At 39.2% G+C, this 25,641-nt stretch overlaps 1 protein-coding gene and 1 non-coding gene across 2 annotated transcripts in view; both read right to left on the bottom strand.

The window, feature by feature from the left end:
* TACR1 (tachykinin receptor 1) overlaps window positions 1-25,641 on the bottom strand; it is a 165,603-nt gene that overhangs the window by 77,251 nt on the left and 62,711 nt on the right. The window lies entirely within an intron of this gene.
* Window positions 24,836-24,942, bottom strand: LOC116157562 (U6 spliceosomal RNA). The gene has a single exon (XR_004141692.1). It is a non-coding gene; the product is annotated as a U6 spliceosomal RNA (small nuclear RNA).

Raw genomic sequence — 25,641 nt, 5'->3', positions numbered from 1 at the left:
GATATTGTGACACTAACAAAACTTACATATAGTAGAGCTGGAGGGCTTTAAGAAACAGGCTCTCCTCTTAAAACGTATATGCAAAATTTCACACTCTTTGAGACTCTGTGCAGAAGCAGCAATTTGAAAGGAATCTGGGTCAGATTCACTTGCTGATCTTGAAGAGCCCCCAAAGAGAGGCAGGAGGCAACTGGGACTCCCATTGGAGACATAAACAATAGAGGCAGCTATTTTTGAGAGCTCATGCTACCATGAGGACCCTGCAGCTGACAAGCACCATTTTGGCATCTTCCCTCTAGCCTATTAACACAGGGATCAGGCCCCACGTAGTAGTCCAGGACCAGTCCTGGGACCCTCTGTGCCATTCAGCTAACTATGCCAGGATTCAATAATGCCCATCAGTAAGATGGGACCAGCCCAGGGACTCCCTGAGCTGCAACCAACCATAAGAGAATGCTATACCACCCAGCAGTGGACCTGGAAATGGTCCATGGCCTCCTTGGCCACACAGTCATGCTGGGATCCAGCACTACCCACCAGGGGGACTGCACTAGCCCCAGGGACACTCTAAGACCTTGGCCCTGCCCACTAGTGGGCCGGTGTCAGGACTGGAACCCACTGCACCTGCAGTCAGCCACCCCAGGACCAGTACTTGCCCACCAGTGTCTGATAGCCTACACACGAGGCAGGACTGGCAGCCAACTGGGCTGGGGAAGACCCCTACCTAACAGCACACTCACAGTAGCTGATTCTACCACACCAAGTGAGCACTTTCAGCCCACATACAGTGCACATCAAGATAATATAGCTTTTGTGTCCAGAGGACAGTGTGCTGCTGGGCCCTGTTAGACATCTGCTGCATAAGGTCACTTCTCCAAGACTGGGAAATGTAAACAAACTAATATATACAAATAAACATAGAGACTTAGGCAAAAGACAAGAAAGAAATGTGTTCTAAATGAATGACAAAATAAAACCCCAGAAGAAAGACTAAGTGAAGTGGAGAAGAGCATTGCACTGAATAAAGAATATGAGGTAATGATCATAAAGATGCTTAATGAATGCAGGAGAAGAATAGAATGAGCACAGAAAAAAATTTTAACAAAGAGTTAGAAAATGTAAAGAAGAACCAAACAGGGCTGAAGAATACAACAACTGAAATAAAAAATACTCTAGAAGGAATCAAAAGTAAATTAGATGACACAGAGGAATGGATCATTGATTTGGAAGACAGAGTAGCGGAAATCACTCAAGCTAAACAGACAAAGGGAAAAAAGAATTCTAAAAAATAAAACTGAGAGATTTCTGGGACAACATCAAGTGTACTAACATTTGCATTATAGAGGCCCCAGAAAAAGAAGAGAGAGAGAAAGGGGCGGAGAACTTATTTGAAACTGTAATAGCTGAGAAATCCTCTAACCTAGGAAGTGAAACAAGCATCCAGATCTTGGAAGAACAAATAATATGAACTCAAGGAAGTCCAGGCAAGTAACATAATGAAATGTCAAAAATTAAAAGAGAGTATATTAAAAGCAGGAAGAAGAAAGCAAATAGTTACACAAAAGAATACTCTCTTAAGACTGTCTGCTGATTTTTCAGCAGAAACATTGCTGTCCAGAAAGGAGTGGCATGATGTCTTCAAAGTATTAAAAAGAAATAACTTACAAAAAGAATACACTACATGGCAAGGCTATCATTCAGATTCAAAGAAGAGGTAAAGAGTTTTATAGACAAGGAAAAGCTAAAAGAGTTCAGCACCACTGAAGTGGCTTTACAAGAAATGCTAAAGGTACTTCTCCAAGTGGAGGCAAATACACAGTAAAGGTAGTGGATCAACCACTTACAAAGTTAGCAGGAAGATTAAAAGACAGAAGTTTTAAAATCATTTATATCCACAATAAGTAGCTAATGAATACACAAAACAAAATATGTAAAATATGATGTAAAAATATTAAACATAGGGGGTAGGGAGTAAAAGTGAAGGGTAATTAGAATGCACTTGGACTTAAGAGATCACCAGCTTAAAATAATCATTTATGTATATCTATATATAAACCTCACAGTAACCACAAACCAAAAATCTATGATGGATACACACAAGAAAGAGAAAGAATCTAAACAACAGTAAAGACAGTCATAAAATCACAAGATAAGAAAGCAAAAGAAGAAAGGAACAAAAAAGAACTATAAAAACAACCACAAAACAATGAACAAAATGGCAGTAAGTACATACCTATCAATAATCACTTTAAATAAAAATGGGCTAAATTCTCCAATCAAATACAGAGTACCGAATGGATACAAAAACAAGACCTATACGTGCTGTCTGTAAGAGACTCACTTCAGGTCTAAAGACACATGCAGACTGAGTGAGAAGGGATAGAGAAAGCTGGTCCATGCAAATGGAAACAGAGAGAGAGCTGGAGTAGACATAGTTATATTAGTCAGTATATACTTTAAACCAAGACTGTAACAAGAGACAAAGAAAAGGACATCGCATAATGATGTAGGGATCAGACCCCAAAGTAGATATAACAATTATAAATTCTAGCCACAGAACAAGTCTCAATAAATCTAAAAAGATTGAAATCGTATCAAGCATCTATTCTGAGCACAGTGGTATGAGACTAGAAACCAACTATAAGAAAAAAACTGCACAAACACTTGGAGGCTAAATAGTATGCTACAAAATAACCAATGGGTCACTGAAGAAATCAAAGAAGAAATAAAAAAGACCTGGAGACAAATTGAAAATGGAAATACAATGATCCAAAATCTATGAGATGCAGCAATAGAAGTTTTAAGGGGGAAATTTATACCAGCTTACCTCAGGAAACAAGGAAAATCTCAAATAAACAATCTAACCTTACACCTAAAGGAAATAGAAAAAGGAAAACAAACAAAACCAAAAGTTAGTGGAAGAAAAGAATTAAAAAATATATCAGAGCAGAAATAAATGAAATAGAGACTGTAGAAAACAATAGAAAAGATCAATGAAATTAAGAGCTGATTCTTTGAAAAGATAACAAAATTGATAAAGCTTTAGCCAGATTCATCAAGAGAAAAAGAGGACCTAAATAAATAAAATCAGAAATGAAAAAGGAGAAGTTACAAACCAATATCACAGAAATACAAGATCTTAAGAGATTACTGTGAAAAATTATACATCAATAAAATGGACAACCAAGAAGAAATGAATAAATTCTTAGCAATGTACAATCTCCCAAGACTGAATCAGGAAGAAATACAAAATATGAATGGACTAATTAACAGTAATGTAATTAAATCAGTAATTTAAAAATTTCTCAACAAACAAAAGTGCAGAAACAGTTTCACAGGTGAACTCTACAAAACATTTAAAGAAGAGTTAATGCCTATCCTTCTGAAATTATTCCAAAAAATTGAAGAGGAAGGAACACGTCTAAAATCATCCTATGTGACCAGCATCACCCTGATACCAAAATCAGACAAAGATACCACAAAAAAGGAAATTACAGGGCAATAAGACTAATGAACATAGATGTAAAAGTCGTCAACAAAATATTAGCAAATTGAATTAGATGATGTATTAATAGGATCATTCACTATGATTCAGAGGGACCGATCATAGGGATTCAAGGGTGGTTGAATATCAGCAAATCAGTCAATGTGATACCCACTTAAACAAACTGAAGAATAAAAATTAAATGGTCATTTCAATAGATGCAGAAAAATCTTTTGGCAAAATTCAATATCCATTTATGATAAACATTCAACAAGTGGGTATAGAGGGAACATACCTCAGCATAATAAAGGCCGTATATGACAAGCTCACAGCTACCATCACAATCAATGGTGAAATGCTGAAAGCATTTCCTCTAAGATCAGGAACAAGACAAGGATGTGCACTCTTCCCACTTTTATTCAGCATTGTACTGCAAGTCCTAGATCCAGCAATCCAACAAGAAAAATAAATAAGAGGAATCAAAATTGGGAAGGAACAAGTCAAAGTGTCACTGTTTGCTGATGATGTGATGCTGTATATAGAAAACCTTAAACACACCACTGATAACCATTCAAACTGAAAAATTAATATACAGAAATCTGTTGCCTCTCTGTACACTAATAATGAAGTATCAGGAAGAGAAATTAAGAAAACAATCCCATTCAAAATCATATCAAAAATAATAAAATACCCAAGAAATGAACCTAGCCAATGAGGTAAAAGACCTGTACTCTAAAACACTGTAAAACACTGATGAAGTAAATTGAAGATGACACAAACAGATGGAAAGATAGACCTTTTCATAAACTGGAAAATTTAAAATTGTTAAAATGATCATATCACCCAAGAAAACCTACAGATTCAATGCAGTCTTTATTAAAAAAAAACCAATGGAATTTTTCACAGAACTAGAACAAGCAATTTTCAGATTTGTGTGGAAATACAAACAATCCCAAATAATCCAAATAATCTGAGAAAGAAGAACAAAGCTGAAGGCATTACATTCCCTGATTTCAAACTATACTACAAAGCTACAGTAATCAAAACAGTATGGTACTAGCATAAAAACAAACACATAGCTCAATAGAACAGAATTAGAGAGGCCAGAAATGAATGCACAGTTATATAGTCAAGTAATCTTTGACAATGAAGCAAGCATCTACAGTGGGTAAGAGACAGCCTGTTCAATAAAAAATGGGAAAACAGGGCAGCTACATGCAAAAGAATCACACTGGATTTCTTTCTCATAATATATACAAAAATAAACTCAAAATGGATTAAAGACCTAAATGTAAGAGCTAAATGTGAAACCATAAAACTCCTAGAAGAAAGCATAGATATGATCTCTGACATTGGTCTAAACAATATTTTTTTGGATATGTCTCCTCAGGCAAGAGGAGCAAAAGCAAAAGTATACAAATTGGACTACATCAAACTAAAAATCTTCTGTGCAGTAAAATAAACTGTCAACAAAACAAAAAGGCAGCCCACTGAATGGGAGAAGATATTTGCTAATGATATATCTGATAAGGGGTTAATATCCAGAATACACAAATAGCTCATAAAACTCACCATCAAAAACAAACAAACAAACAAACATACAAACAAACAAACAAACCCCAAGGAACCTGATTTAAAAAATGGGCAGAGGACCTGAATAAACATTTTTCCAAAGAAAATACACAGATGGCCAACAGGCACATGGACAGATGCCCGACATCACTAATCATCAGGGAAATGCAAATCAAAATCACAATGAGATATCACCACATACCTGTCAGAACATCTATGATCACAAAGACAACAAATAACAAGTGTTGGCAAGGATGTAGAGAAGAGGGAACACTTGTTCATTGCTGGTGAGAATGTAAATTGGTACAGCCACTATGGAAAACAGTATGTAAGTGCCTCAAAAATTAAGAATAGAACTATCATATTCATCAATTCCAATTTTGGATACTTGTCCAAAGAAAAGATATGGAATAACCCTCTCTGGTAAGCTTAGTAGGAAAATGTAGTTGGCCATAATCTGAGACGGGGTTGAATTTTTATTTTATCATGCAGTGTGGCCTTGATAGTAAATTAATTAATGTTTTATTCTGACCAATTCTGAAGTTTGTGTGAGCAATATCAAATACATTTTTCTTCTGAGGCTGAAATGCCCATTTCATCAGGCCTGGTAGGCTATATAGCGTTTGCCACAATTAACACAAAGGCATGTTTAGGGTTTCCCTGATTCTCTGCCATCTTTTTTCCCAATGGGACAGGCATATTTTTGGACAAACATAGCCTGACTTTTAATTTATATAGCAGAAAACTTAAAGCAGGGGCATCTGAGACATCAGAATGTGATGAGAGGGGTTTTGGAGCATGGCATGTTCTTACATCTTCTTCACTCAAAGCAACCCCTTTTTCTCCTACAGTTCTCTTTTATTCATCTCCAAAGAAGCAGGATCTGTGTGCTGGGATTAAAGTAAACAAGGGATTGTAAAAGTACAGTGTTGGATCTTGTCTTTATTGAAAATTTTGACATTTTACTCCCCATAGAATTTTCACATTAATTTTGATATTTTAAAATATTGTCTGAAGATATTATATGTCTTGATTGCTGAAAAGAAATTTTGTGCCTCCTTAAATTTTGCATCCCCAGTGTGCCTCCCTTGCTTTACCCTAATCCCAGTTTTGATCATCTCTCTCACTCAGGTACATCAGGCAGGAGGATCACTGATAAAATCAAGCATACTGCAACTTAGGTAGTTGTGGGACAATTGTTTGATGCTGTTGGCCCTCCCAATGACCTGACTTCTGTGTCTTCTGCCTGCAGACTTTTATTGCCCCAGGTGACCAGAGCATGGGTGGCAGGGTTCATGGGAAACCTGGAAATTTATCACTAATGTGAGCAGGATGGAGGCTAAGCAATCCTGCTGAAGACAGTTCAGAGTAATTTGGTCACCGTTTTTACAGTGATTTTGCCTTTTATTGGATAGTGCAAATTTATAACTAATTAATTGATTGATAGTGCTTTGTTTAAAAAAATCTTTTGACAGTAATAAGTTATAAATAAACTAAAGCATATGTTGAGTGAAAAATTAAAGACCGAATTTTTGCTTTTCATGAAAGAAGTTGGTGATGAATGAATGTGTGACCTGCACAAAGAGATTTTAGACATTTACTTTCTATGGGGCCAAAGTGTTATCACTGAACACATGAAAACCAGAAGACACAAAGCCATTGAAGAAACAGCACCAAATACACCAAAAAGTTAGTAGTCACTTTGAGACAACTGTGCCCAAAGATGCTGATGTAACATAATGTGGTGAAAATGGTGTGTTTGCTCATCATTCTGTGAAGCATGACTTTTCATTTAGATTAAATGACTGCTCTAAATTAATTTCACTTTTTCAGTTCCAATTATTCTTGTGCATGTACAAAAGTTCAAGTGATAACTATCAATATAATGGCTTGGTTAGCAGAAGAACTTGGCAAATTGCTAAACAACTATAATTTTTTATCTGTCATTAGATTTTTCAAATAGGAAATCAGTTAATCCCAATAATGGCTCAATTCTTTTTAAATTCAACTCACGGACGGGTGCAAAGTTTTTGGAAGGTGAAAGAATTGAGATTGTTACCAATGTAACCACAAATTCATTTCAGACTTTGACAGCAAAGATAAATCATTTTGTTTTGTCTTGTTTGGGTACTAATATGAATACAATGTGTTAAAATAATGGTCTAACTAAATTAAGAAACCCATGGAACAGAAATGTACTTGGAATAGATTGTGATACATATCATGTACCACTGTGTCCAGACAAGCTGTGATATTTTACCAACAAACATAGAGGCTGAAGTTGTTGAAATTTACAAATAATTTTTGTAGGTACAGAGTAACTAAACTCATGTGTTTCCTTTTGGTGACAATGATGAATACAAAAGTATACTTCAGTAGAATTTTAGAAATATTGAAGCATTTGCCAAACTGTTTTGTGAATTAATAAGTAATAGTATTAAACTTTTTATAATTGAGTATCCTAAGTTTTGGCTACACTTTGTTTACAATTCACTGAAAATCTTCATAAAAATGTTTTTAATGGCATATCCCCAGATTTTAGCTTTTGAAGCTTTTAGAAAAGTTCAATTTTTGAATACAAATCTGTCAAACCAAAAGACATTGCAATTTTCCCCTGTAAAAGCAGGAGACGAACTACACAAAGCAAGAAATGAAAGCCCCATGGTGTGCACAATTTGATTTTGAAATTTTTAAATTGCTCTTAGGAATATTTTGACTTGTGGGAAGAATCTTTTGATGGATCTCCTATTTTTTAGTAAATAGTTTATATTCCATATCTGAATGGACTGGTATGAAACTGGGAGTGAATATAATTATGCAGTGTCTAAATTTGGTAAAACAAGAAGAAACAGAGACAATTTATTTATCAACTTAGACAACTTAGTTTTGTCTTTTAAATCTTTTTGTGTCTCTGTGCCTCATTCTGGTTGATTTTTTTTTTTTTTTTTGGATCAACCTTCCAGTTTACTGATTCTTTCTTTAGCATTTCTAACCTACTACTAGACTTGTCCAGTGATTTATATTTCATCTCTTATTATTTTTCATTTTAATAATTTTGATTTGCTTATTTTTCAGCATGCTTGGTCATTCTTTATATTTTTCATTTGCTCTTCATATTTTCCAAGCTTCCCTTAAAATTCTTTTATACATAGTAAGTGTAGTTTTTATTCTGTGTCTCTATTAACTCCCATGGCTGAAGTCTTTGTGGGTCTGTCCCCTGAGGTTCACAATGATTTGTTTCATTATCAGTTTTATTTTGACTGCATCCTGTTTATTTTTCTTGGGACTTTACCTGTGAGAATTCACTGATGCCTGGGTTGATGGGTTCAAAGTGGATATAGTTTCTGGGAGCACTTCCAGGCTGGGATCACTGAAAAACTAGATTTCAGGGTAAGGATTTTTAGGCCAATGAACTGATATAGATTTGCCCTGCAGAACCATGTGAGGATTTCTTTTCTGTTGTAAACTTTCAGGAAATATATATATTTTTTCTGTTGATTGAGCATCAAGGTTGGTGATGGGTAATTTTCCTTGCAGTCCCTGGCAGGGTAGGCATTTCTAGCTCTTTTTAACACTGAAGGTGTACTCCTTTGCTTCTCAACTTTAAGAGAATGTATTTTAGTAGATAACCCACCATGGGCAGGTCCTAGACTTTGTATCTTGTTCCCATGCCCTGTAAGTAAAAATTAAGGCCAAAAGTCCTGAAGACAAATGTGAGCTTCTCTGCTCTGTCCAATACTTAGAAATCTTGTCTTCATTTAACTTTTAACCTGAATATTCCTCATTTTCTTGCCAGATAATTAATGCATTTAAGAAGGGCTTTTTTCTTTTATGGTGATGGTATCTCACCCAGAATTTTTTGGTTAATTTCAAGAGCATAAATCAGAATATCTAGTCTGTCATATCTAGTCAGCAGAAGTTACACTGTCTTATTTTTTTCCTTGTCTAAATATCTGGAGTGAAAATTTAAATAACACAGGAGGACATAAAGGGAAAGCCTCTCTCCCACCTCCATGCTCTAACAGAAACACCTAGCTAACATACTAGCACTTGGGATGTGCCAAGTTTTATTCTGTGTGCTTCCTGTACATTAACTCATTGTGTCTTTTATCAACTCTTTGAGCAGGCTACTGTTATGACTCCCATTTCCCAGATGAGGAATGGAGGCTCAGAGAATTTAAATGACTAATCCACCAAGTGATGGGGCTGGGTTTGAACTTGGCGGTCTGACTTCAGAGCATCAGCATTCCTTTCTCCCCCCTTTCACCTTGCTGTTAATCATAGCACTATCCAGGACTCTTACATCCACTGTCAACATGGGTGAAACTGTCCTTTCTTTGCACATACAAACCTATATATTCATACTTTTTCCCAATTTCTTTTTGACTCTTTTAGTCAATAAACATTATTTTATCCACTTCTGTGTGTCAGGTCAGAGCTCAGTGTATTCACTTTTTTTTAAATTTTTTATTGATTTATAATCATTTTACAGTGTTGTGTCAAATTCCAGTGTAGAGCACAATTTTTCAGTTATACATGAACATATATATATATATATATATATAAAGATATATATATATATATTCATTGTCACATTTTTTTCTCTATGAGCTACCATAAGATCTTGTGTATATTTCCCTGTGCTATACAGTATAATCTTGTTTATCTATTCTACAATTTTGAAATCCTATCTATCCCTTCCCACCCTCTGTCCCCTTGGCAACCACAAGTTTGTATTTATGTTTATGAGTCTGTTTCTGTTTTGTATTTATGCTTTGTTTGTTTGTTTAGATTCCACATATGAGCGATCTCATATAGTATTTTTCTTTCTCTTTCTGTCTTGCTTCACTTAGAATGACATTCTCCAGGAGCATCCATGTTGCTGCCAATGGTGTTATGTTGTTGGTTTTTATGGCTGAGTAGTATTCCATTGTATAAATATACCACATCTTCTTTATCCAGTCATCTGTTGATGGACATTTAGGCTGTTTCCATGTCTTGACTAGAACCATCAAAGACCTAGAATTGCCAAAGCATTACTGAAGAGAAAGAAAGAGGCTGGAGGAATAACTCTCCCAGACTTCAGACAAGACTATAGAGCTACAGTCACCAAGACAGCATGGTATTGGTACAAAAACAGACATATAGACCAATGGAACAGAATAGAGAGCCCAGAAATGAACCCACAAACTTTTGGTCAACTAATCTTCGACAAAGGAGGCAAGAATATACAATGGAATAAAGACAGTCTCTTCAGCAAATGGTGTTGGGAAAACTGGACAGCAGCATGTAAACCAATGAAGCTAGAACGCTCCCTTACACCATACACAAAAATAAACTCAAAATGGATCAAAGACTTAAACATAAGACAAGTATATTCATATTTTGAAGAAGAAGTCTGTCTTACGGGAGAGGCACACACTTACATGATAATGAAGATACAATGGTGCTGTGTGGGCTGCCTGAGAGTAACAATGCCTAGGAAGCTCAGAGCAGACAGAAAGCCACTTCAGCCTGGGCATGGAAGTCAGGGAGGTTTCTCACTGGAGGTGGTATTTGAATTTGACCTTGAAGGATGAGTTGGTGTGTACATCTCCGGAGAGCTGTACACCACATACTTTCTAGGAGGAAGCAACAGCATATACAAAGGTGTGGGGACCTGAAAAGAAATGACTTGTTTATAAGCACTTCTAACATTTTATTGCTTATCAGGAATAAGAAGGTACTGTTTCTTTTGTATCCCCATTTTACCTGGCCAGGTTAATACATAGGTACCATCTAATTAGTTTAACAGCTCCCTCTGTTAAGCATGCAGAAGTTGACCTCTGAGTTTGCTCCTTCCAGATGCGATAGGAAACAAGGATAGAAGGCTGAGTGAGGAAAGACACGGTCTTGTGGTCCTCTGCTGGTGAAACTGCCCAGAGAGAACGCTAGCCTCCAAGGGACCCTAGACCCTATGAAGGATGCTGGGATCTGGGCTGCCAAATACAGAGCAAGAGCCCAAGAGAGGAAAACACACTTCCCAGAACGTAAACACTCCCCAGGCTGGTGTTTACAGCCCACCCTGTGGCCCGTCCTGCGGGTGATCTAGTGCTTCCTTGGTCTGTGCTCCTGGGCACCGGAGCCCCTGCTGTCTGAGGTATGATGTTCCTCCTCCCGTGGGGCTCCCGGCTCAGAACATACCTCTTTCCCTCTTCCCCTTGCTCTTACTTATTGCTTTTTCAGCTACTTAATCTCTCTCAAAGTGGTTTCTCAGGCCATACATTATTTACCAGGTAGTGATGGCTGACTGAGATAATGCGTGAGAAGGAAAAGGAGAGTGCCTGGTGCACCATCGGCACACGACACAAACTCACTCTTGCTTAGCATCTTTGTAAGGCACATGACCAGAGGCAGCACAATATCTTCTCAGATGCCCAGCATCTACCTTCAACCCGAGCACAGGGCGACAGACATTTAAACTGTTTAAACCAAGTGTGACTGGCTGAATCCAGGGCTAGGCACCGAGAGATGCTCAGACAGCAAAAGAGCAATGAGGCCATGGCGTCAGCTTAATAGCTGCTGTCAAGGATGGAAGTACTCAGTTTACAACTTTAATATTTCACAGTTAAAAAAAAATTGGAGCAGTATTATTCATCCCCACAGTCCCCATGAATGAATCTCACTGAGATATTTAAGCATGACAACTGCTGAACCCTGGTGTCACAGGCTGGTGAAGGGGCAGCTACACATCAGACCTCCTCTAGGGTTCACTGGGATGAATGCCGCCCTCCCCCAGCAAGGGGAAGCTAAGATCAGGCCACCCTGTGGAAGAGGAAACTGATTCACCTTTCTCTGCCTCCCCTGGCTATCCAATCCTTTCCCTTTATTCAGCATCCTGTTTCACTGCATTTTGTAAATTTCATTTCTGAGAATGTTTTTCAGAAGCTTTGCCAGAGAGCTACTGTGACACCAGGAGTGCATGGGGGGGGGGGGGGGTTCAGAGGATAAAGCACACAGCTTGTGAATGTGGGGGCTGCATAGGAGGAGAAACACACACCCCCAAGCAACAAAGAAGGGCATGGGGGAGGGCAGGGGTTGGCAGGACACAGCGTGTCATCTGACAGGGCACAGCCCAGCTTCCTCTTGCTTCCAGAGTCCTCTGTACAGCCATCTCTCTGGCCATCATTCCCACCCTGTGCAGTGGTTGCTTCCTCAGGAGATGCAGGTCTAAGCCCCAAGGGGCTTGGCACTCACTTCTTCATTCTTATACTGCCCACAGCAAAAGACATGTGGAATTTGCACTTACTGGTGTATTGCAACAACAATAACAAAACCCCCACAAAATCTCCTCTGACAACAAGTCAGAAGGAACTGGATTCTATCTTTTCTTTTTCTGCCACTGAGTAGTGAGAGCTTTTGGCAAATCATCTCTTCTCAAGTCTTGGTTTCTTTATTGGTGAACAATTTCCAGTGATGTTCTGTAAAACTCCATGTGTCAGTTTTGCTATGAGATCTGTCCCTTCACTCACCCCTGTCACATTTTATAGGACCTCTCAGCCAGCATCTTCCAAAGATCTCTTTTCTCCAATCAGAAATGTCCAAATTCCTAACAGGCACTTTCACTTTCCCATCCCATGTAATTACTGTCAAGACCAAATAAGACAAAAATTAAGGACTTGTGATTGTCATCTGAAGCACTGTTAGGAATGCTCACCAAACAGATACTCAAACCCAAGAAAGACAAGAAGAAAAGCAACTCATTAAGGTGTGTTATGCCACACTTGGAGCTTTAGAAAGGTCACAGACATCTCAGGATGGATGATGGCAGAGTAGATCTCAATAGATAAGTATGCTCTGTCAATTTATAATGACATCTTCACCTGGGCTTCAAGGAGAAATTGTTAGGTCAATGTTAATTCACTGTCCCTGAAACAGCTTGAACCAGGAATCAGGGTGAGTGTGTCCATGCTGATGGCACACAGGACCTCACTGACTAAGTAGGTTGATAGGAGAGGAGAACGATTACAGGTTGTTTAGTCCAGTCCCTTCATTAAACACATGAGGACACTGAGGCCCAGGGAGGTGGCATAAACAATCAAGGTCCAGTTTGAGACCAAGTTGTGTTTAAAGCCAATGTTGACTCTGGGATTTCTGTATTGGAAGGGTTAGAAGAATAAATTGGGCTGAGGGAAAGGGAGAGGGCTGTCTTGAAGCTGCTTTTGTGTAAGACTTTACAGAAGATTGAAAAAGTATCAAAGTTTGTAGCAAAAAATGGAAGAGAAGAGCTCATGCTGATGAGAGAGAACAAAAGCCACTCTAGTACCAAGACAGCAAGAGCTCTGCTCTGATGCTCTTTTTCACCTGATATGGCCATAGGAACATTTTTAGATGAAGAGGGAAGAGGGCAGGTCCACACAGCAATGAGTCCACTCTCTGGACTGCCAGGGTCATGAGGAAGCAGTGGTGAGGAGCAGGGTTAGGTCCAGCCTTGGCAATGGGTGTTCCCTATAGAGAGATGCAGGTAACTCTATCTAATGCTCATTTAGGAGATTGGAAAGCAGTTTCTAGCAGTAAACTCATTAGTTACAACCTCTATTACCAAAAACCAATTTGGTGGGCTGACAGAATTCAGAATTTATTCCCAGCTTTACAATGCCCTTGTGTGAAGGAATGGTGAAAGGACTTTCTCTCCCACTGTGTTTTCACCTTCCAGGGCATAGGTGACAGGTGTCACAAACAGATTAAAGTGATGACATGCTTGAATGACTTCAATGGCTTTGTTTGTTTCATGGCTACCCAGCTGCCTTTCAGGCCTCTCCTCCAACTTTTCCTTTCTTTCTTTTTCTGTTTTTTGTTTTGTTTTGTTTTTTACTTTTCACTCTGAGTGGTTGAAAGTCCCCTGGGTGACTGGTCAGCTAACAAAGATGGCCATGGGTGACTCCAAGAACTACTGTCTTATAATGACCTGTATGGTTCATATTCCAAGTAGCTTCTGGAATCTCACTGCAGCCCTGCAACTGAGCTGAGTATTCCACCTAAAATGAAGCAGGACAGTTTGTTTCAACAGATTTGATATGACTTTTTTTTTTTTAACATGGTGGGGTCAACAGGTAGAAATGTTTTTCTGAAATCAAGTAATGTGCAGAAAATTACTTCTCTGTCTTCAAGCCTGTTCCCCTCCATTACCCCTACCTCTTTCAGGCTCCGTCTTTAAGGGTAGGTTGGTGATGCTGTGGGGATGAGTCCAGGACGGCATTAAAGAAGCCTACTAAAGCACCTGAAATAGTAATGGTTTGACTTGTAGTAGCAGCAACATGTCTTTGCTGTCAAGTCTCATCCATTCATAATTGTTTACTCCTGGATATCCAGTGGGTTAGAAGCCATCCACTCCTCCCCTGGGAAAACAGTGCCCCCTCAAATTCTCTGAGCATGGTGCATTTTCTATCAGATATCCAATTCACCATCCTCTGGGATATAATACTTAACCACTGTCTAGAGCACTGCCAGCTGGTGGCCCACAAAAACCTCTGTTCCCCACTTCTTCCTCAGTTATAAAACCCTAATCTGAGTCAGGCAAGTTCCAACTAAAGACATGTAAGTGGAAGTTTCTATAAGAATTCCATGAGGGAGCATCATTTCTACCTTCTCACTTTACCCTTTTTGATGCTTAGAATGTGGATGCAATGTCTGGAACCTCAGCATTCACTTTGGACCAAGAGGTGATGTGAGAATGGAAGCCACGTGTCAGGGAGCAGAAGATAGAAAGAGCCCAGGTGTCTGATGGCTTCATAGAGCCATCATGCCTGTCCTTCTGTGGCCACTGGCTTTAAGTAAGTCTAGCATTTGCATATCTCTGGCATCCTTAGAACGTTGACCTGCTCCTTTCTGGGCTTGTTTTAAATCCTTATGTGTTAAAGACACAGCAGTCATGTGTCAGTTACTCTCAGGTGATCTGAATCCTAACTGACAACAGACTATAGCACTTATAAGTGGATACTGTAATTAACAGAACATAAAATATGGCATTTGATTATTGGATACTAAGGACTCAGCCATTGCAGTTTGGAGATTTGGTGACCCTCATTATGCAATGGCAACATATTTGGCCAATACATGGCCTATTGCTAGAGCCTCAAGTATTAGGGCCAATGGCATTTATGAGTTCCTTTCTTGCTGTTTTTGTAAAGTCCTGTGACAGCGACAAACTCTGGCTAGAGCTGGAGAAGCTGCATACAGTAATGGGAGGCAACCCACCTTTGCTGTGAGAGGTTTGCAATTTGGAGCAATGCTGGGTTGAAAATCACCAATAGCTCTTGAATTCAAGTGAAGTCAGAGTAAGTGGTGGCTTATTCCAACTGCACCCTTGGAAGGCAGTAAGATTGATGTCATGCCCTCCTTAGGCGGTGAGCCCAAGTCTTATCCCAGATACCAATTCCCAGGGACAAACTTGGTGTTTGGGGAGGACACAAGTGAGCATCTGAATACTTCTGACATCCTTAGGATGTCAAGCAACATCTTCCAAGCCTTTACAGAGCTTAATAGCAAGATCATTTTTTCCAATAGAAAGAATTGCTTATATATTTCACTCTTACACATTATTTAAAATTAGTATTTGTGCAATAGGTTTTCTATAAACAGAATCCTAACTATATAAGCAATCAGCCCTCGTGCTACCTCTAATTCCCTTCCTCCTCTAGGTCTAAGGGGAAAATACTTCTTAGAGATCCAGCTGCCTATGAAGAACTTTGGCTCAAAGTCTCTTCCAGTGCTTGAGATGCGAGGCTGTCTTTGTCCTTCCTATATGGACCCACTTGCCCCACACCCCTAGGTCTTTAGTGTGTTTGTTCATGATGGGATCTTAGACATAAGACATTGTAGAATATTGAGTTTTTAATGCCAGGTTTCACTGGTGCTGCCCAGGACATATGTGCATCTAAGACATCTCAATAGTTTTGAATAAAATTGCACTGACTCCAAACACCAGCAGAGAGTTGTACTGGGAAAGATGAACATATTTACCATTACATTAGTTTTTGATAGAATGTGAGAAAACTGGGGTTCACAGACATGGCATGCAGAAGTTAAATAGTAAAGATGGGACCCCTACCCGTCAGTTCTGACTGATTTCACAGCCCATGCTTTGGAAGGGGAGTGCAGAGTCCTCCCCAGTTTGAAGGTCCTGTAGACAGACAGGGCTGGGAGTGACATAGTTACAGATTTTAGCATTGGCAGTTATTTATTTAAGCCATGTGACAGGTGCTGTGTACCCTGAGACAGATTTACTTTGGGCAGAGCACAAAGGAGTGAACAAGCTCACTGAAATATTTGCTTTTCACCCACGGCTGAAGCTCCCTACCCTGAACTTTTGCCTTCTTCCCAAGGAAGGTGAATGCTACTCAGGTAGGAATAGGCTACGGGGCTGAAACTGCCCCGTGTCCATGAAGGGCTGCTCCGTTTCATTGACTCAGAGCTGCGGGGAGTGTTTGCACAGGTCCATCTCAGGCAAATGAGGCGTGTCAGCCAGTTGACATGTAGCCTTGGACTTTACTACATGACTACATACTGTGTCTAACAAACTTCTGCTGGACTATAGCAATGTCAAAATGTGAAATATTTGCTGCTGTCCATTGGCCACTTTGTAGTCCTGACCCATCACTAATTGGCAGCCTGGATACTCACCCACTCAGGCTTTTATTCAAATACTTACTGAGTGCCTATTAGAGCCAGGGAATTAGAGGGGACTGGGGATGCAGAGGTGGAGACCATAAATACCACCCCTGATCTCAGGGAGCTCTAGTCATATGAGAGCGATGGGTCATAATTGACTAAACCTATAATAAATAAACCTATAAATAAATGTCCAGTTGCAGCTGTGAAAAGTGCTATGAAGAAGAAAAGTCAGAAGATCATATAACAAGGGGATCTGGACAGCCAGAGGCATCAGAGAATGAGTCTCTAAGGAAGTGACATTTGACCTATAAGATGAGCTGGATCTGATCCAGAGAGGGAGAGGGGACAGCATGTTCAAAGTCCCTGTGGTAGGAGACAGACTAGCACATTCAAGGCACTGGAGCACAGGGAGTGAGAGAAGATAATGATGCAGGATAATTCGTATAGCTAATACGATTGGGAGCTTACTCTGTGCCAGGTGCTATTTCAAGGCTTTATTATTTATGAACTCATTTAATCTTTATAAAGATACACAGTATCATTTATTATAAGGCACACATTTTTCCCATTTACATATTTCTGAATTCATGATGTACCTTTAAATTAACACATAGTTTAATGTGTCTCATTTCTTACGATAAATGCTATTATCTATATTTCTCATATGAGGAAACTGAGCCACAGAGAGATTAAGCAATGTACCCAGTGTCATATGGCTACTAAGTGATTTGAATCTTCAGATAGCCCAGCTCTAAAGCAGTAAGCAGTTGGGGCGGTGCCTACCCAGGTGGGAATGGGAAATTATTTCGTGTTCTTTTGAGGCAAGAAGTGGTGTGGCCAAGTTTGCACACTCTAGAGTCCTATCTGGCTCACTGAAATCTGCTTGGTGTGTGATAGCTTTGGGGTCATCTTAGGCCCTCTAACTCTAGTCTTCATGACATCCGGGGACAGGTACACATATGGTAAAAATTATGCTCAGCTGTAAAACTGCAGTCCCCTGCATCCTATGCCCTTAAGGTTCTAGAGCTTAGGGCCTCAAGAATTAACTGCAGAAGGGACAGGTAACTAAGGGTCTGGATGAAGCCTCTGCAGGCATTAAAAAGTCCATCCACCATGTCTCTTCACTCCAAGGAGAGGGATAGTCAGAAGGCAGGCTGTCTGCATTCTCCACACAACTCTGACTGCTTCTGACTTGGTCCTTGGTGGCTGCAATGACTTCATATTTGCTGACTGGCTCCCCCACCTGTAAAGTGGTCAGGCTGGTCAACAGTTATCGAGCGAACTGTGAACTAAAGTTAGATGCCATTCTCCCTTTTCAGACCTATCAACTCAGAGTTTCCAGGAGGAGACCCGGAAATCCATGTTTTTGAAGAATTCCCAACTGAAGCATATTAATTCTAAGGTATTGCTCCAAAATGATGGTTTTTGTCTTTCTTTACATTTACCAATTAAAAGAGGAGTAAGAGGAACCAGACATAGTGATGAGACACTTTATATATTTTCTATTGCTTAGGGCTTAACCTATTACCCTTTGGCTGGTAATGTTATTCCTACTTGACAGATGAGGAAATGTTGGCTCAGTAAGTTCAGTATCTCACACTTAATACTGGAGTGAGAATTTGAATCTGTTTCTCTCAACCAGTATCCTTCAGCTAACCCAGATGTGGGCAATTTTTTTCTTTAAGGGCTTAAAGTAAACATTTTTGACTTCTGTTGGCCACATAGACTTTCTATTGAGGTATAGTTGATTTACAATGTTATATTAGTTCCAAGTGAACAATACAGTGATTTGGTATTTTTATAGATTATACTCCATTAAAGTTATTATAAAATGATAGCTATAATTCCCTGTGCTGTACAATACCTCCTTGCTGCTTATCTATTTTTTACATGGTAGTTTGTATCTCTTAATCCCATACCCTTATCTTGCCCCTCTTCCATTCCCTCTATACTTTGGTAACTGCTAGTTTGTTTTCTATATTTGTGAGTCTGTTTCTGTTTTGCTATATACATTCACTTTGTTTTTTAGATTGCAAGTATAAGTGATGTTATACAGTATTTGTCTTTCTCTGTTTGACTTATTTCACTGATCTTAATACTGTCTAGGTCCTTCCAAGTTGCTGTAAGTGGCAGAATTTCATTCTTTTCATGGCTAAGTAATATTCCATTGTACATATATATCTACCACATCTTCTTTACCCATTCATCTGTTGATGGGCACTTGGGTTTTCTACTTCTTGGCTATTGTAAATAGTGCCACTGTGAACACTGTGTATGTATCATTTTGAGTTAGTGTTTTTGTTTTTTCCTGGATACACACACACACACACACACACACACACACACAGGAGTAGAATTGCTGGGTCACATGGTAGTTCTATGTTTAGTTTTTTGAGGAACCACCATACTATTTTCCATAATAGTTTCTCCAATTTACATTCTCATCAACAGAGTACTAGGATTCCCTTTTCTTCACATCCTCGCCATCATTTATTACTTGTAAACTTTTTGATGGTGGTCATTCTGACAGGTGTCAGGTGATATCTCATTGTGGTTTTGATTTCCACTTCTCTGATAATTAGCCATGTTGAGCACCTTTTCATATGCATGTTGGCCATCTACATGTCTTCTTTGGGAAAATGTCTATTTAAGTCTTCTGTCCATATTTTAATCATTTTTGTTTGTTGTTTGATATGGAGTTGTTATGAGCTTTATTTATATATTGGATATTAACTGACTGCCGATCATTTGCAAATATTTTCTCCCATTCAATAAGCTGTCTTTTCATTTTGTCAATGGTTTCCTTTGCTGTGTGAAAGATTTTAAGTTTTATTAGGTCCCATTTATTTATTTTTCCTTTTATTTCTTTCACCATAGGAGACAGATCAAAAAAATTGTTATGATCTATGTCAAAAAGTGTTATGCCTAGGACTTTTACAATTTTAGGCTTTATATATAGATCTTTAATCCATTTTGAGTTTATTTTTTTATATAGTGTGAGAAAATGTTCTAATATCATTGTTTTACATGTAGCTGTTCAGTTTTCCCAGTACCATTTATTGAAGAAACTGTCTTTTCTCCACTGAATATTCTTGCCTCCTTTGTCATAAATTAATCAATCATACGTGCATGGGTTTATTTCTGGGCTCTCTATTCTGTTCCACTGATCTATGTGTCTTTTTCTGTGCCAGTATCATGTGGCTTTGTAGTATAGTCTGAAGCCAGGGAGCATGATACCTCTAGCTTTGTTCCTCTTTCCCAAGATTGCTTTTGCAATTCCAGGTCTTTTTTGATTCCACATAAATTTTAGGATTATTTGTTCTAGTTCTGTGAAAAATGTCATGGGTATTTTGATAGGGATTGCATTAAATCTGTAGATTGCTTTATGTAGTATGGCCATGTTAACCATCTTAATTCTTTCAGTCAGAGAGCATGAGATATCTTTCCATTTCTTTGTATCATCATCAATTTCCTTCATCAATGTTCTAGAGTTTTCAGACTATGGATCTTTTACCTCCTTGGTTAAGTTTATTCCTAGGTGTTTTATTCTTTTTGATGCAATTTTAAATGAGATTTAAAAAATTCTCCTTCTGCTATTTTATTATTAGTGTATAGAAACACAACAGATTTCTGTATATTAATCTTGTATTGCAACTTTACTGAATTATTCTATTAGTTTTTCAGTGGAGACTTAAGGGTTTTCTGTATAAAGTATCATGTCATTTGCAAATAGTGATGGTTTTACTTCTTCCCTTCCAATTTGGATTCCTTTTATTTCGTTTCTTTGTCTGATTGCTATGACTAGGACTTCAAATACTTTGTTAAATAAAAGTGGCAAGAGTGGGCATATTTGTCTTATTCCTAAATATAGAGGAAAAGCCATTGAATATAATGTTAACTGTGGGTTTATCATTTATATGTTGAGATATATTTTGAGATATATTTCCTCTATACCAACTTGAATGAGAGTTTTTCTCATGAATGGATATTGAATCTTGTCAAGTGTTCTTTCTTGTCTATTAAGATGATCATGTGATTTTAAAAATTTACTTATTCTATTGAATGAAAGTCTTTAAATTCTGTAGTGCTTTATAGTTTTCAAAAGTTTCACACACATGATTTCAAATAAATTCCATAATAATCCTTTTTTATCTCCTATTCTTATATTGCCCCTCCCCTCTTCCCTTTCCCCACTGTGTTCTCTACATCTGTGAATGTGCTTCTCTTTTGTCTTATTCACTAATTTGTTGTATTTTTTAGATTCCACATACAAGTGATATCATACAGTATTTGCCTTTCTCTGACTTCTTTCACTTAGCATAATGCCCTCCAAGTCCATCCATGTTGCTTCAAATGGCAAAATTTCATTCTTTTTTATGGCTGAGTAGTATTAGTCTCTCTCTCTCTCTCTCTCTCTGTGTGTGTGTGTGTGTGTGTGTGTGTGTGTGTGTGTGTGTACATACCACATCCTCTTTATCCATTCACCTGTTGATGGACACTTATGTTTCTCCCATATCTTGGCAATTGTAAATAACACTGCTATGAACATTGGGGTGCACATATCTTTCCAAAGTAGTGTTTCTGTTTTTTTTAAATATATATATACACCCAGAAGTGGAATTGTTGAGTCTCATGGTAGTTTTATTTTTAGTTTTTTGAGAAATCTCCATACTGTTTTCCACAGTGACTGCACCAATGTACATTCCCACAAATGCTGTTGGAGGGTTCCTTTTTCTCCACATCCTTGCCAACATTTGTTATTTGTGTTCTTTTTAATGATGGCCATTCTGACAATCTATTCAGTTCTTCTGCTCATTTTAAAAGATGATCATATGATTTTCATCCTTCCTTTTGTTAATGTGCTGCATCACTTTGCTTGATTTGTGAATTCTGAACCATCCTTGCATCCCTGGAATAAATCCCACTTGATCATGGTGTATACTTTTTATATATTGTTGGGTTTGATTTGCTAATATTTTATTGGGGATTTTCACATCTATATTCATCAAAGATTTTGTTGCTAATTTTGTTGTTTTGTAGTGTCTTTGGTTTTGGTCTTAATTTAGTTAACATTCTTATTATGAATGTTTTGAATTTGAAGATCTGGTAAGTCATTTACTTCTGTTTCATTGCTTATTTTTTAGGAGTTTTCTCTTGCACTTTCAATTAAAGCTAGTTCCTCTGTTTTCATTTTGCCTAACTTTCTCTACCTCTATGAATTTAAGTAACATATTTACCTATTGTGGTCTTGATGGAGTGTCCTTATTTGGAGGCATCAGTATACAGACTGTGCGTGCCCAATGCCTTTGGTGGGAGAGCTGGATTTGACATGGACACAAGTCACAACTTTCCTCAAGATGTGATTGGAGGTGAAAGGAGGTGGACCTGGAGATGGAAGGGCTAAAGCTGGAGCTGAGAGTGAACTAAGGCTTCCCCTCTCCTTAGTGGCCATCACCACCCTATCAGGGTCAGAGTCTGATCCCAAGTTGCTGGAGCAGAAGCCCCAAGGATCAGGTCTGAGCTGGCTCTTTTCCCTTTAACTGAGTTCTTTCCCTCTCCCAGCACCAGGACTTTTGCCCTGGAGTGGCCCCTGTGAGCTGTCGGCTCCTGTTGGCCACAGAGAGATGTCCAAGCTCTCTCCATTGCACTGCTTGTGCAGGTGTCAACAATTATTTCTCTCATTCTGCTCAGACACAGCCTTGGTTCCAAGTCCCTCTCTATCTCTCACTGTGATCACTCCCCGGCCTCTGCCACCCCACCCATTGTAGAGCTGCTCTGCGGGGCAGGTGGACCTAAGTGGACTCAACTATATCATGGTGTGACCTGTGGCAGGAAAGTCACCATCAGAGTTCTGGGATATGTCTCATGTGCTGTTTGAGTAAGCACCAACAGTGGTCACGGCTACCCCACCCAGGATCCATCCTGAGACTGGGTCACTTCTGGATCCCATGGCTGAATTTTCTCCCTGGTTGTGGCAGCCTTAGATCCTGTGCCAAGGTGTGATGTGGAGTGAGTGAGGTTGGAGCCTTCACTTGGCTTGGTTGGAGCAAAACTGATGCAGCTGCAGGGAACCCGGCAGCCATTGGAGCAGTCTTCTACCCATCCTGTCCACTCTGCCTTGGGGGCAAGCCAGCAAGCATGCCCTCCTTATGAGTGGAGTTCAGCATCCCCACTGTCTCACTGGTCCTCCAACCAGCCAAGGGGGCTTGTCTCCCCTGCATAGGACCCCAGGACTAGAGGATCCATCTATGGCTCTCATAACTCATTCCCCTTGGTGGGTCTCTGGCCGTGTATTCTCCCTGAGTCCCCTCCCAGGGGCACAGGTCTGAACCTCATTGCTTTTCTTCCTTTCCTACTCAATTATGTGTGGATTTTTCTTACAGCCTTGGTTGTACAGGTTCTGCTAGTTTCCAGTTAGTTTCCAATTATTTTTCCACATGTAAATGTATTTTTGATGTGTTTGTGGGGGATGTGAGTTCCATGTCTTCCTGCTCTGCTATCTTTTTTTTTTTTTAATTTTGTTTCTTTTTGGGGGAGATGGGTGGGGGTAATTGAATTTTTATTTATTATTTGTTTAACAGAGGTACTGGGGATTGAACCTAGGTCCTTGTGCCTGCTAAGCATGAGTTTGACCACTGAACTATATTCTCCCCCTTTACTCTGCCATCTTGATCTGACCCCTCATATGGTCTTTACTGCAGCTACTCAATTGTGCCATCTTTCACTCAAATGCTGTAGAGTGCCCGAAGCCACAGGCAACATATAAGTGCACACATGTGGTGTCCCAGTGAAACTTCATTTATAAAAACAGAGCTGGAATGTATTTGGCCCATTGGCCATAGAGTGCCCACCTCTGCATTGAACAGTCAAAGTATGAATTCAGCCTTTGAAAGGAAAAGGTAATGAAATGAGCATGGGTTTAAGCATTCAACATGAAATGCTTAACAAATGGAGCTGTCCAGCATCATTTTGGACTCTTCATGGCTATTATTTCCTGTAAAGTGCTCTGTTACCCAAGTATTATTGCTTATAGTTTGCCCACGAGGAAACTGAGGTACAAAGTAATTACATCATTTGCCCAAGGTCCCACTGCTAGTGACGAGTTGGGGCAGAGCCAGGTGTCTGAACAGGTCTTTTAGGCTGGAGTTAGGGATCAGGCAAGATCTGAGTCTGAGCTGTCTGACATCAGCATGTGTAATTTTTCTGCTAAGATGAGAGTGGTAGAGGAGAATCTATGCTCTGGCTTCCATGCTGTGGCTACAAAGATATAACAATGGGTCTGGTTAGCTCTGTCTGACCCATGGGCCAAGGTGTTCTTTCCTCCCTGCTTGGTGAAGCTTTGTAAACCAGCATCATTCTATGAATTTCAGCCACACTGGGCTCCCCACCCTGCCAACATAGAGAACCAGGGACTATTGCATTCATAACTGAATATTTCAGATCTTTCTTTTCCCCACATATAAACAAATAAATGATCAGCATTCAATATTCTAGTAACAAAGTTACTTTCCTGTTGAGCTGAAGATAAAGGATTTGAGAGGCTCCACTGGTGAAGAATTAAAAATCTGAATCATAAGTTTAGTTGAGACAAAGCCAAGACACTAACATCTCATTCAGGAGAGGAAAACAGTGAGGCAGAGAGGTTAGCATTAGAAAGATCAGACATCAGGTAACACAACAGCCCTGGTCGATGCCCCTCAGCAGAACGGAAATAAAAATGTAGCCCATACGTGTCTAGTTTGTTAATGGAGAGAGAAGACATATAATTCAGAAACCTGCTTTTGTTCCTTTTAAATCAACATGTTTCTGTTAAAATGGGACTTGAAGTCCCATCATACTGAGCAGTCACTTTTTGGATACTGTAAGATTATCTCTACCTTTCTGGGCCACAGTGGAAATGGAAATACTCAATTTTACCCACCAGCCTTTGGAAGTTATAACTTGGAATTTCTCCAAGTAGCCCACTGTATTGTGTGTAGACACGCTACACACTTTACTAGGAGGAGAGAGCTGAGTGGGTGGTATGTACATGCATTCTTCCACTCAGTTCAGAAAGGCCAAGGGCAAATGAAAATGAGGGTAGGATGCTAGAAGTCATAGAAAATTTTTTTTATTTTTATTTTTGCAAAAATTATGGGATGCATCACTAATTTGCATGTCATCCTTGTGCAGGGCCCATGCTAATCTTCTCTGTATCATTCCAATTTCAGTATATGTGCTGGCAAAGTGAGCACTCTTGCTTGTTTTTGTTTTGCTTTATTTCAGAAAAAGAACCAAGTCAGGTAAATGTCCATCTGGAGAAATTACTTTAAAAAGTCGTTATAAGAAGAAGGAAGCCCAATTTGCCTGCAAAGTTTACAGTGGCAGATTACGTCTGTGTACAAAAGCATGTGCTTAAAATGAGCAGTGGACAGAGCTGCTTTTTTTTTTTTTTTTTTTTTTTTCCTTCTTGGGCACTTCCTGGCTGGTGTGTTTTAGATTCTGACAGAGAGATCTTGGAAAAGCTGTTCCCATATTCTGCCAAATCCAATCCTGTCATCTCCCTTTTAAGATTCAACTCAGGTTGTTCCCTCAAGAAACCCTGCTCAAGACTTTTCTCTGATCATCTCCACTGAAACTAAAACACAGCTTGAAAGTATGTTGTCTAATGGCTTTGTATCTTTTTATCTGCAGGGAGACTGTTAAGCTCCTTAAGGATGAGGACCAGCACACATGCTGATTATGCACTCCTTGTGGTGTCTAGAATAATGCCAGGTTCAGAGGATGCAGGTATCACCTGAGATGTCCCCGCCTTGCCCTTCAGTGGTTCAGGTTAATTTGGCTTGAACTCTTAGTTTTGTAATCTTGGTCAAGTCCAAGGCCCTCTTCATGATATGCGGGGATTCTCATGGTCTTTCTTTTCATGGTTCCTATTGTGACTAGTTCCTACTTGC

This window comes from Camelus dromedarius, chromosome 15 (genome assembly GCF_036321535.1).
Source record: "Camelus dromedarius isolate mCamDro1 chromosome 15, mCamDro1.pat, whole genome shotgun sequence".
Classification (NCBI taxonomy): domain Eukaryota; kingdom Metazoa; phylum Chordata; class Mammalia; order Artiodactyla; family Camelidae; genus Camelus; species Camelus dromedarius.
The sequence above is the reverse complement of the archived record's forward strand: the minus strand, read 5'-3'. Positions and strand labels throughout refer to the sequence as shown.